Source organism: Aptenodytes patagonicus, chromosome 4 (genome assembly GCF_965638725.1).
Source record: "Aptenodytes patagonicus chromosome 4, bAptPat1.pri.cur, whole genome shotgun sequence".
Lineage (NCBI taxonomy): Eukaryota > Metazoa > Chordata > Aves > Sphenisciformes > Spheniscidae > Aptenodytes > Aptenodytes patagonicus.
The window spans coordinates 34348342-34360105 of NC_134952.1; the positions used below are offsets into that span (position 1 = coordinate 34348342).

The 11764-nt window shown below is 40.9% G+C and overlaps 1 protein-coding gene across 2 annotated transcripts in view; it reads left to right on the forward strand.

The window, feature by feature from the left end:
• ZDHHC2 (zDHHC palmitoyltransferase 2) overlaps nucleotides 1-4946 on the forward strand; it is a 37169-nt gene extending 32223 nt beyond the window's left edge. For both annotated transcript variants that reach the window (XM_076336314.1, XM_076336315.1), the window contains exon 13: nucleotides 1283-4946. The gene's annotated coding sequence lies outside the window, so the exon portion shown is untranslated. The remainder of the gene's footprint in view (nucleotides 1-1282) is intronic.
• The last annotated feature ends 6818 nt before the right edge of the window (nucleotides 4947-11764 follow it).

An 11764-nucleotide genomic window follows, 5' to 3' on the forward strand; every position in this document is an offset into this window, starting at 1 on the left:
CTTCTAAACTTTAATCTTTCTTTGAACAGCGTGTACATTTTATGGGAACTTTGTCATTCAGTTTATTCTGAATGTTAAACATGGTCTGTGATTGTTCTCAAGATGCTGAAAGTGTGTAAGAAAGGGGTTTTTTCAAGCTGTTTAGCTTGATAAACACCTCGTGCTCTTTTTCAGTTGTTTTTTTCTTTTAGTCCAGTCAGGGAAAGTAACAGTTAGATTTGTGTTTGTAGTCTGATTACCCCACCCCTGAGGTTGGGGGGGGGAGGGGGGGGGGTTGGGGGGGATGTTGTTTGGGGGTTTTTTTGTTTTGTCTTCTTTTTGTGAGCATCCATTTAGAATTGCAGTTTTTTAAAGACAGCCCAGCTTCACAGGAGGTTATGTTCCAAAGAGTGAGTGTAAAGCCACGTAAAGGGGTTCTTGGAAGTCAGTTTTGCCTCAGACCAATGCATGCACATCTCAAAAGGGCAGTAGCTAAGGACCGATAATTTCTCTGGCATAAGCGTAAGTGCCAGTTTGATTGTACCCTTAGCTCTGTCTGAGATATTTCTATGTGGCACTTAAAAGACTTTCTGGAGATGTAACAGAAAAGCTAGGTTACTCTGTGTGCGTGTATATATATATATATGTGTATATATGTGTGTGTGTGTGTATCTATCACTGACATACAGTTGCTGGAATAAGAGCCCTTATATCAAAACGTTTCTACATTATATTTTTTTAAGCTACTTTGCTTTTAACTTCATTACTTTATTGTCAGTATTTGAGTTTGTTTGTTCCTAGGGAGTGAATAGAATAATAAAGATGCTGAAGTCACAACAACAAAACCAACTAATTTCATCTTTGACATGAAAAATAGAGCCCACAGCCCCTGCCAGTGTGTTAGTAATTTGAATTTCTGTCCCAACTAAGGTTCAATATCCTGTAATCCTTTATAATTAATCAGAGGACTAAATACTGAGAATGCCAGATGTGGTTTACATTAACGTAATAGAGAATTGGTTTTTTAATGATATTGGTACCTGGAAGTACTGTAAAAGTAGCTCACTTCATTTTATAAACTGGTGGCCTGCTTGCCAGGTAGTCAGTCTTTAATCACTGTCATCCTGAAAGTGGATTAATAACATAACTGTGAACAGTCTTACTGTGTTCCTCTTCAGGGTGGGATTTTCATTCAGCTGTTGTTCACTTTCCCCTTTAAGATGATGAGATCTGTTGCAGTAATTTAATTTTTAAGTATTCTTCAATTCTAATAATGTATTTTGTGATTAACGTTCTGTTCCAGTTCAAGAAAAAGCTGTCGTTGGAAGGAAGATGCATTCTTCCAAATATCAGCCCTGTTGGCCAGCTGCTCCTGTCTGCTCCTGTGTGGATGTGCTCAGAAAACAAACTGACAGATGATTAGCTGTCTCCATGTCACTGCTTGAAACATGAAACTAAACATACTACTTCTGAACCATATAAAGAATGTTTCAACTTAAAATTACTGGTTTTGAATGGTGAAGGATGATTCCGAGTATGAGGAAATGGAGGAGAAAAAAAAAAAAAAGGAGTCTGAGTTTACAATTGTAAAAATTCAATGGCTGGTTTTACTTTGATATTCAGCACACGGAAAATGTGGCCTCCTTACGTATCAGTCCATATTCTTGCCTTGGTTTTGAAAATTCACCCGTTAATTCAAATTGCTGTAAGTAGTTGACTTCAAAATCAAATTTTTGCACTACTGGCTTTATGAATGGGGAGAACAGCCAGTGTTGAGTACAAGTAATGTAGTGGCTTGGTGGACTGTATTTTCTTTTGCGTGCTTGATAAGCAATTTTTGATGAAAAGGAAACCCAAGTGAAGTGTCTGACTATTTTTTGGAACATTTTTGGAAAACATTATGGCAGAGGCTCCATTTTCCCTCAGATGTGCACTACCAATAGTTTAAAAAACTGTGGAGACGGGGGGGAAAACCTCCTTTGTTAATTGAATGCTACAGCGCGTCACTGGTAAGTGGAGCGATAAAAAGCCTGCGTTCAGATGGATAATGCAGAAATGAAGCTGGCCAGCTGGGGAATTTGATGGGAGCTGCACAGGACAGTGCTATGAAATAGGGGTTTTATTGTCCTGTTTGGAGCCGTTATCTCCTTTGGGAAACAAATGTTACCACTTAACTTTGATCCAAAAGGCATTTCACTAACCTGAGTTCCTGAGGGCCGCCGTCTTTCAAAATCCCAGTTTCTTATTAATCAAGAGTTGTCTCAGATTTCTTTTTTCACTTGTTCTTTAAGACACTGCCTTTCTTACCACATAACGAATATCATGTACAATCAAGGAGACTTAATGTTATAACTTGTGATTTTTGCATATATAGAGGACAACGGACGTTTGATTGCAATACCAAAAAGCCAAGCTGCTGCACGTAGGAAACCCCCTTCAGTTAAGTAAGGAGCTAGCAGCTTTCTTAGGATCGGCGTTTACTGGCCAGATAATAGAAGATGCATTATCAACTTTCAAAGTCAAGGAAGTTTCAGCAACACAAATCTAATTGTCTTGTGCCTTTTGTATACACTACATTTATGGTATCAGTGTTTACATTTAACTGCAAATTGTTATTCTGAAAAAAACTTCAGGAGGAACTTAGTTATGCTTTCTAGGTGGCTAGATAAAAAGACTAGTCCAAAAAAAAAAAAAAAGTGAAAACCTCTCAGACTAAGCTCAGTTCCGTTGAAGCAGAAAAGTATTTCTGTTATCAAACCTGAGTCACTTAGCAGGTTGGTTCACAGCGTAAAGATGCCAGTTGTTTGTTTAGAAAACTGGCAGCAGCACTAAGTGACAGATTTCTGAAAGCAAAAATCTTATCATGAACTCTTCTACAGGCAGGTAACTTTAAAATTTGGCTTTCCTGGGTTTACAACTTAAGTGATAGCTGTTGGAGCACAAATGTGGCTTTTTTCCTAGTGAGGGAAAATGTATTTATTTTACTTTTTTTTAATTATCTCAAAATTTTACCAGCCTGAAAACATCTGTTTCTTGCCAGAAGTGCCAGAGTATGGATCCCTTGATGTAGAACACCTTTTTTTAAACTAGCATGAAGGTAGCATACCGTTTACATGATGCCTGCAGACATCTAGCAACCAAAAGTTTTTCGCAGCTATTTATTCAGTGTTGTTCTGTCAGCTTACCTCGTATTAGTGTTTGTTTAAAGGCTAACTTGTCAAGGGATAAGGGGGAGAGGGAAAATATATTTTTTAACACTTCAGGTTCTCTATCTGTATAGTCTTGGTTTTTTACACAGTTAGTCACAGGGTGGTTTGTCACGGAGCATGCATTTGAAAATACTGAGTAAAAAGTTGAAATGCGGCTTCAGTGTAACTTGCTCCATATTTTTACATAAAGACAAAGTACAGATTTCTTCCCAGCAAAACTCATAATGGAAATGGATCTCTCCATACAGATATCAGCCTCCCTGACTACGTCCAGGGCTCTGAGAGCTCTCAGTAAGGCTGGGGATCAATGTAGAGAAAGGACAGGGATAAGGGATGGAGAAACGCTTGGCTTCTCCATCTCTCAGAAGTCACACTTAGACAACACAATAGCCCTAAATAATCTGCAGCTTTGATGTAGCCAGAGGCTGTCCCTCTAGCAGAAAACTGATGGGGGCGTGGGAAACATGCTGATGAAGGGAGGAGAAGGGGAAAGAGAAACGGCGGTAGCTCAGTGGTAAATGTTCAGCAGATCTGAGGCAGGGGGCTCTAGCTACACCTGCTCTCGGGAGGGTATGAGCTGTGCCTCCATGAAGAGCACTGTCAGCCAGCTGCTGAGGGTTCCTGGCAGTTCTCACTGTATAGGGTACAGACAAAAGTGAGCTAATCATGCTCCAAAGTATAGTTTCTGATATGACTCTATTCTTGGCTTTAAGCTCTCTAATACTTTATATAGTGAAGTGAAAACGGTCTTTTTTGACGTATTATCATTGAGCATTGATGCTGTTACAATGCACGCAGGAGAATTTGTGAAGAGGTAAGGGGAGCAAGGATGCAATAGTGTTTGTCCGTTTACACCAGTTCTCCTGTTCTTTATATTCTTGCTAGGCACTTTACTACAGCCTTTTGTGTAATTTCTGTATTTTTTTTAAAAACTGCTTTTTACCTACTGTACAGTTACTAATCTACTTTTTTGCTAAAAAGAAAGTAATAGCCCTGATATTTGTCTAGCAGTATGACTGCATTTCAAGCTTCAGTGGAAGTTGGGCGAGTTCTGCAGACTCCTCAGATGGGCCTGAGTCCCTAACGACAAGAGTTAAATTGTTTTTGTATATATGTGTATACATGATTCATACAGTCATATGAATCATAGCCCCCCACATGCGTAAGAAGCTTCCTCAACTTGTAGGTTAGAACAAATCCAGTGTTATTAACTGGATTTGTCCAGTTAATTGAAGTGGTCCACACATATTCGATGTCAGTTGATGCACTGGTGATGGAGCGCTCGAAGTCTTCACAGAGAACTATTTTTGTTAAGAAAAGGGAACACCTAGATGTTGGTGAGCTCCTTCCACTGAGCAATTAGGCACAGCTGCTGCTATGCACTTTAATTCTTTAACTTGAGAGAAAAAACACTGTCCAGTGTTTTTTCACTCTGCAGTTGCAGAGTGAAAGCTCTTTAGTAGCCTACAACCATGGGCAGGTAATTAATGAAACACTGGTAATTGTTTTTAACTGTTTGTGTACTTAAAATCAGGGTCTTCAAGCAAGACTTCAGAGAGGTTGGAAGAAGCAAGGTTGTTTTAGTGCACAGTATGCTGTAGCTGTTGCTAACCATCATTTGGACTGAGAGTTCGTGCCCCGATTCAGTTGACTGGTGTGCTGGAGTGCAGGGGGAATATATTTCCACATAAATTTAGTGTATAACTTTGCCACTTGTTAATGTATTGCTCACATAAATAAATGCTTCATGTTCAGCAAGTCATGTACACAGTAGTCATTGACACACTACCTGCCAGTTTTACTGGCAGCGCACCTGAACAGCAGAACAGCCATCATCTCTACTGTGGCTTCATTAACAACATAGTTGCTGTAAATGTCTGCCTTCACCGGGCATCTTTGACTTTTTCAGGTAAGTTTTCCCTCCCCAGTTTAATTGCTAGATCCATAGCGCCTCACAAACCTTGAAACAGGTTAAGAGGGAACCAAAGCCTTTTTGGTCTTTCATGGGTAAACATTCCATGTCTCCGTACTGGCAGCAGACACAGCTGCACTCCTTTGGATACTGTCGAAGGTCAAAAAGGTGAAATTCTGTCCTAGAAAAAGAGGGGGTTCTCAAACCCTGCGTACTTCATAGAACTGAGGAGGTGTAAGGATGGGAAGTATGTTACTGGGGTTGTCACCCACAGCAGCTTTGCTTCATGCAAAGCTCCAGCCCCTCCCACGCCAGATTCTTCCGATCTGCCTGACTTTCCACTCTGCGCTCTGCTAACAGTCTCCCCTAGCAATGCGTTAGATCCACCTCTGGTGCAAAGAAGGAGACTGTCTACTCAGAGGCCTCTAAAAATGCAGGAACAGTTACGTAAAGATGAAAGCAGCTTTCACCCATTCCAGTTCAGACGTAACCTGCAGTATATGTATGCTCTGAGCTTTTCCCATTTCTTATTTAAAACCCTTCCATAAATATTTGCATTGAACCATATACAAACATTCTCATCCAAAACAAAATTTAAAAAAGAACGTGCTGCTATGCAGTATGGGTGGTGGGGTGGTGTCGTTGCCACTTCACTTGCAGCTATCACTTGTTCATCAGTGACCTGGTAAGAGGACAGGAAAAGCAGCAGCCTTCTGGGGTGAAATTTTGAGCAAGTGGCATCTGATGTAACCTCAGGAAAGCCTTGCCTACTTTCCCTTCGCAGTTTTTCAATTGTTCCCTTTTTAAGTTTTTGATCACGATTCTTCCCTCTCTCCTCCCCTCCCCTCCCTAGAAGTCCAGATTGAAAAGTCTTTCATCTGAAATGTACTATCAAGATCGACATCTTCTTTATCTCTCTCCCTCCCGAGGTTTATTCTAGATAGATAATTCCTTCATTTCTCCAAGTTTTCCTAACAGTGCCCATCACTGAAATACAGTAACTCAAGTCATCCTGAAATCTGACTGTAGTTTCCAGTATTTGGGGCAGTGCTTACACGCTTCAGCCTACATCACTGTGATCATCTCAACCAGATGGGCCCAACAGTTTGCAGCAGTTGGAAGAGCATGCTGTGAGCCATGTCCCCTTTCCCACCTCCTGCATGCTCACAGATTAAGTGATTGGCATAACTGGAACAGACCCAACACTTCCTGACAGTCACCATTTTATGAAGTAATTTTCCTTTTTTTCTTCTGAAAACAGAATAATTCTCGGTTCACCTAAGAAGGAGCCCCGGTTATAAAGACAAAAAACACAACATATACCAACTCTGTGTTACAGCCTGAACCACAGGAACCTATTTGCAGTTATTTATCATATCAGAGATTAAACTGGCCAGTAGTTCAAACAGATACAACAGAGAAAATCAGTAGCTTAGTAATGATATAAGCACACTAGCAATTAGCCTTCATATAAACCACCACCGTAGGTATTAGATACACTCCAGAGCATGCAGAGGGACAAGAACAAAGGAAAGCAGGGAGCTTGCAAAGCTCAGCTATTATGTGATGAGAGGTAAATAAGATACTGCCAACTGCAACCACAGCTCTGATTTGCTAACCTATAAAAGATAAAGCACATTCTCTGTAATGCAGCTCAAAAAGTTCAGCTGTTGCCAATTTCTACCTGATGCAGAGAGAAGGGGAGGCTTCCCCTCCCTCCATCTCTTTCCCTCACATTATCCAACACCGTTAACTGAGGCAAGTATCTCATGAGCACAGGAAAGAGCACACTTGGGCAAGACAATTCTCCCACATCAGCAGAGGCAGAAGAAAAATCTCATCTGTGCTGGCAGAAAAAGGACAAGACAAGCCTCTGCAGAAATCAAATCTTCACAGTTGGCATCAATGAGCACATTTCATTCCCAACCCGAGACTGCTAAAATAATGCAGGAGAATCCTCCTTGTTTCTCTACCATCCCTAGTCTGGCAAGAGGGAAGAAAACACCAAAACAATCTCCTATAAACCAACCAAGGTACGCTGAAGTTCAGATATACTGAAAAAAGAACTTTGTGGTATGAATGGGAGAGTACACTGAGACAACCTATGTGTTTTACTCTATGTAAAAATCGGGGTTTATTATTTGTGAGATTTTGTTCAAACTCTACAAACAATTTGTGGTAGTCACACAAATGCCAACAGTTCTACTGGAGGTTTTTGGCTTTCTTCGCCATCACTGACTTGGCGTTGTTAAAAATCTCAGCAAGTCTATTTTATTTAAAAAAATCAATTCTTAGAATAATTATTTTACGAGTTAATAAACTGCAATGAACCCACACCATCCTAAATCCATTAACATCATGTGAATATTAAACTTCCAGGGAAGTTCTAAAAACTGATTCACTACAGAAGCAATTTCTTCCTCTCAGTGCGCTCAACTAGTTTAGGTGAGTTCTTAGTTAATTCAAGGCTGAGAAACCAACTGGGAGTTTAAAACAGAGGACACGAACATATGTTCTCAAGTAAAAATGACACTTGAGAAAACAGGAAAAAGAGACCAACCAAAAAACGTCAGCAAAACAAAACCAGATATACTATTGGGAAGCCTAAGTGAAGATGCAGGGGCTTAAGTTTGTGGTTTTTTCCTTTCTTTGAATGGCATGTTTGTTACTATGTAGCACATTTAAAATACATCAAACCAGCAACATTTGGCCTTATAAAGCCACACTTTCATCCTGTGACCGGTCAATGAACCCCTTCGATGGAAGAAGGCTCAGAGAAGATAGGCAAGGCTGGTGTGCTCATGAAGCGCAGAAAAGAATGAAGTGACCACAGCTGTCAAAGAAGCTGAACCGATCCCAACACCTAGGGGACCAGAGATGGCCTTTGCTGTAAACAAACAGCTCTATCAGCTGAGTGGGTCAACTGGTTCTGTAAATGGCCTTCCCTAAAATAATCAATAGAAAGTGTTATCTTCCTGAGCCAGCCACACCAACATGGGGATGTGTGTATGTGGCTCAGCCCAACGTAGGGTACAAAAATTGAACACCCAGCAAAATCAACTTTGAGGAGAGCAACGGGCTTGAGCTGGCTTCAACCCATGTGTTCCTTCCTGGCCACTGGGATCACCCAGCACCGTGACGGTGAGCATGCTATAGAGATCGGTAAAGGGAATGATGAAACACAATATAGCAATTGTATATAGTGTTTGTGTTGTGATTTCGGCATATTGCTGTATCACTTCTCTAAATCAAAATCCCACATAACAACAAGTATCTTCAACTAGCAAGTTCAGTACTAAAGCATTAAGCCCTCCTCGTGGAATACCTAGAAGAACCTGGTCAGAGAGTATTGGACTGACGCACTCACTTTGAGAGCTGATTTAGTTAGCCCCTCACCTATTTTTCTAAGTGACTGCAAAAGGATTACACAAGAGAGTTTTATAGAGCTGAACAAGTACTACCACTCAAGAACATTCAGCCAATACAATTAAATGCAAGATTTCTTAAGCACTAATAAGCTAGGAAATTTTACTTGGAACTATTAAATTAAAATACTATAAAATTATACTGTCTGCCATGTGGGTTTCTATGACGAGGACGCCTCAAAAGACAGGCTTGATTCTCTAACTTTGGTTCTGAAGTACAGCCTGTTACTTAAGGCAACCTTAAGGTTACGCCCCCAGCATGAAAATTAGTACCATCAGTGCTGTGCAATTAACAGAAACACAACTTGTAACCCAGCAGAAATAATTCTCAGCTGGATTTATGTACAGCTAAACATACTTGTTATCAACCAGCTTCTCCCACTGTGACTAATCATCCTTTTAAGACATTACTCGGACCCACCGTTTGCTCTCTGCAATTGTTTAGGCTCCCACATTTCAAGCACTACTAGTGGAATTATCTTTGATAAGGTAATTTTAAACTAAAGAAAACCAGATGAACAATAACCGATTCCCCAAGGCACACTGTCTCCTTTTGCTTCAAGAGCTTAACGTGCCCCGTTACCTGAAAGTGGAACCAACCACATCTCTCTTCTTTCAGTAAAATGCAACATTGCAAGAGCAAAAGCCTACATGAGGAGGCAGAGCATGAACCTTAAACAAAACAGGCTGTCTGCACGAGTTATGTCTTCCAGTCCATGCTATACAACATGAAGTAACCAGTCTTCACTGCGTGGACTGTCCTCTGGGTGACCAATAAGCGTACGTACCTTGTGGGCGCGGACCACCCATACTCGTGCCTCATCTATTTCAGACACAAGGATCCAGTGCAGCCTACATAAGCATGCCCTGGTATCATAGAAGAGTTAGCACTGGAAGAGACCTGTGGTGATCATCTAGCCCAATATACCTGCTCAAAGGAGGGTAAAACACAGCAAGCTGGTCAGAAATTATTTCCCCTTCATAAATCCAGGCTGACTACTTCCAATCACCTTCTTATCCATTCTATGTTTGGAAATGGTTTCTAGGATTATCTGGTCCATCACCTTCCCAGGGATCGAGGTGAGGTTGACGGGCCTGAAGTTCCCTGCATCCTCCTTGCACTTCTTGAAGGTAGGAGCAACATCTCTTCTCTTCCACTCCTCAAGGAAACTACCCTTATCACCATGACTTTTCAAAGATAAGGAGAATGGCCCCACAATGACATCAGTCAGCTCCCTCAGCTCTTGTGAGTGCATCCTATCAGGTCCGCTGAGCTTCTTTATGTCCAATTTGTTTGTATGTTCCTAACCTGATCCTCCTCCACCAAGCATAAGTCTTCCTTGTTCCAGGCTTTCGTAGGCATCTCAGGGACCTGGGATTCCTGAAGGCAAGTCTTAAGAGCAAAAACCAAAGCAAAGAAGGCATTGAGTATCTTGGCCTTTTCCATGTCCTTTGTCACTAGGTCTCCTGCCCCCATTCAGCAGTGCTCTCACATTTTCTCTAATCTTTCTTTGCTCCTGACGTCCCTGGAGAAGCTTTTCTTGTCTCTCACCAGATTCAACTCCAGACTTTGCTTTCTTAACCCAACCCCTACACACTTAAGACAGTGTCACCTGTCCGTGCTTCCACCTTTTGTACACTTCCTTTCTATGTCTGAGTTTAGTCAGAAGCTCCTTGTTCATCGATGCAGGCTTCCTGCTACTTTCGTTTGATTTCCTGCGTGAGGGAATGAACCATTCTTGAGCTTGGAGTAACCAGTCAGATACGATTAGACAAAGTTCTTGGATGTCAGAGGTTATACATCATCCCCAAATTCATACAGGGGAAAAAGCCTCAAATACTCTGAATATGTTCCAGACCTATTTTCTTCCGTCTCAAAGATCCTTCTTGCCTAGTTTCAATGAGCAAAGGGATTAAATGCTTAAAAAAAAAATTAAATTAAAAAAAAAAGAAGTGACAGAGAACATAATGTTCCTGGAACACTCATCTGACTCCAGAAGCCAAAAATACAGGTGAATAAAAAAAAAAAGAAAGATCAAATATAACAGTTTTTGATATTGCATTTCTTCTGAAAAGCCTACTCTAACAACAATATATTTTAAATGGATTGGGAAGAGCAGAGGCCTGGAAAGAGAATTCTTGTCTCTGAACAAAAAGGTGCATGTCTAGACAGCTGGAACTGTGCCTGCACATTTATTTTTGCAATAGCAATTAAAGCCGTCCACTTTGCGAACAGATTCGGATTTCAGGCTCTGCAATTTAAAAGTAACGGTCCTACACATACGAAGAAATTACTTTTTTCATAATCTTTACAATTCACCATTTAAATCGCTCCTTAATGAAAACTAAATCTAATTTTGCCACAGAAACTGAATGAGATACAGATGTCTCCCCAGCTGTAATCAACTCTCACCAGACAGATCACGCTGATCAGACCAAGAGTTCTCACAGAGAATAAAGCATAATCTTAGTTTCATGCTGATGGGTGGCTTTTGAGAAAAGCTTTTCTTACAGGAAGAAAACTAGAGAGTAGAATTGCTTAAAGTCAAACGCCCCATGAGAATTTTAGGCTAGGGCTTAAGCAAACTCAGCCTGGTCCTGCAGACTGCCTGCTCATTAGCAGCTGGGACACAAGACGCGCACCTATCGTGCATCTTTGGGTTTAGCTTCTTCCAAAAGGAGTCCAAGCTCTGACAGGTTCATGACGGGAAGCAAAGCAAAGCACAGCAAGCATGTGGGATGCTCAGCAGTCGCTTCAAAAGCACATCCCAATCTGATCTAAAACTTTTACTGTAGGCACACATTCAGAAGCCTCTAAAAACTTCCTTTGATCCACAACTAAAAAGTTACTTCAAAACAAAAACCCATCAAAGTTCTTCGAAGAGTCATTCCCTTCAAAAGTTAGCCACAGAGAGCTGTATCGGTATGCTTTAGGCAAAGCTACTAAACTTTAAAGCAAATGCATCAGACTTCAGGGGTTCTTCATTCCACGTGTATGCAAATTTTCCACGTAAGCCTACAGTTCAAGTGTGAAAAGACACAGATTGATGCCACAGTAGGAATCCATCCTGTTTTCCCGTTAGATAGTCCCTATCATATTAAAGCCAAAGACAACCAAAATTAAAACAAGTCACCATCATCTGATGCATAATGGTATTAAAATAAATCACTAATGGGATTTGGACGCCTCAGTAGTGAACTGCAACCACCACTCTTGCAACTCAGGTCAGTAGGAACAA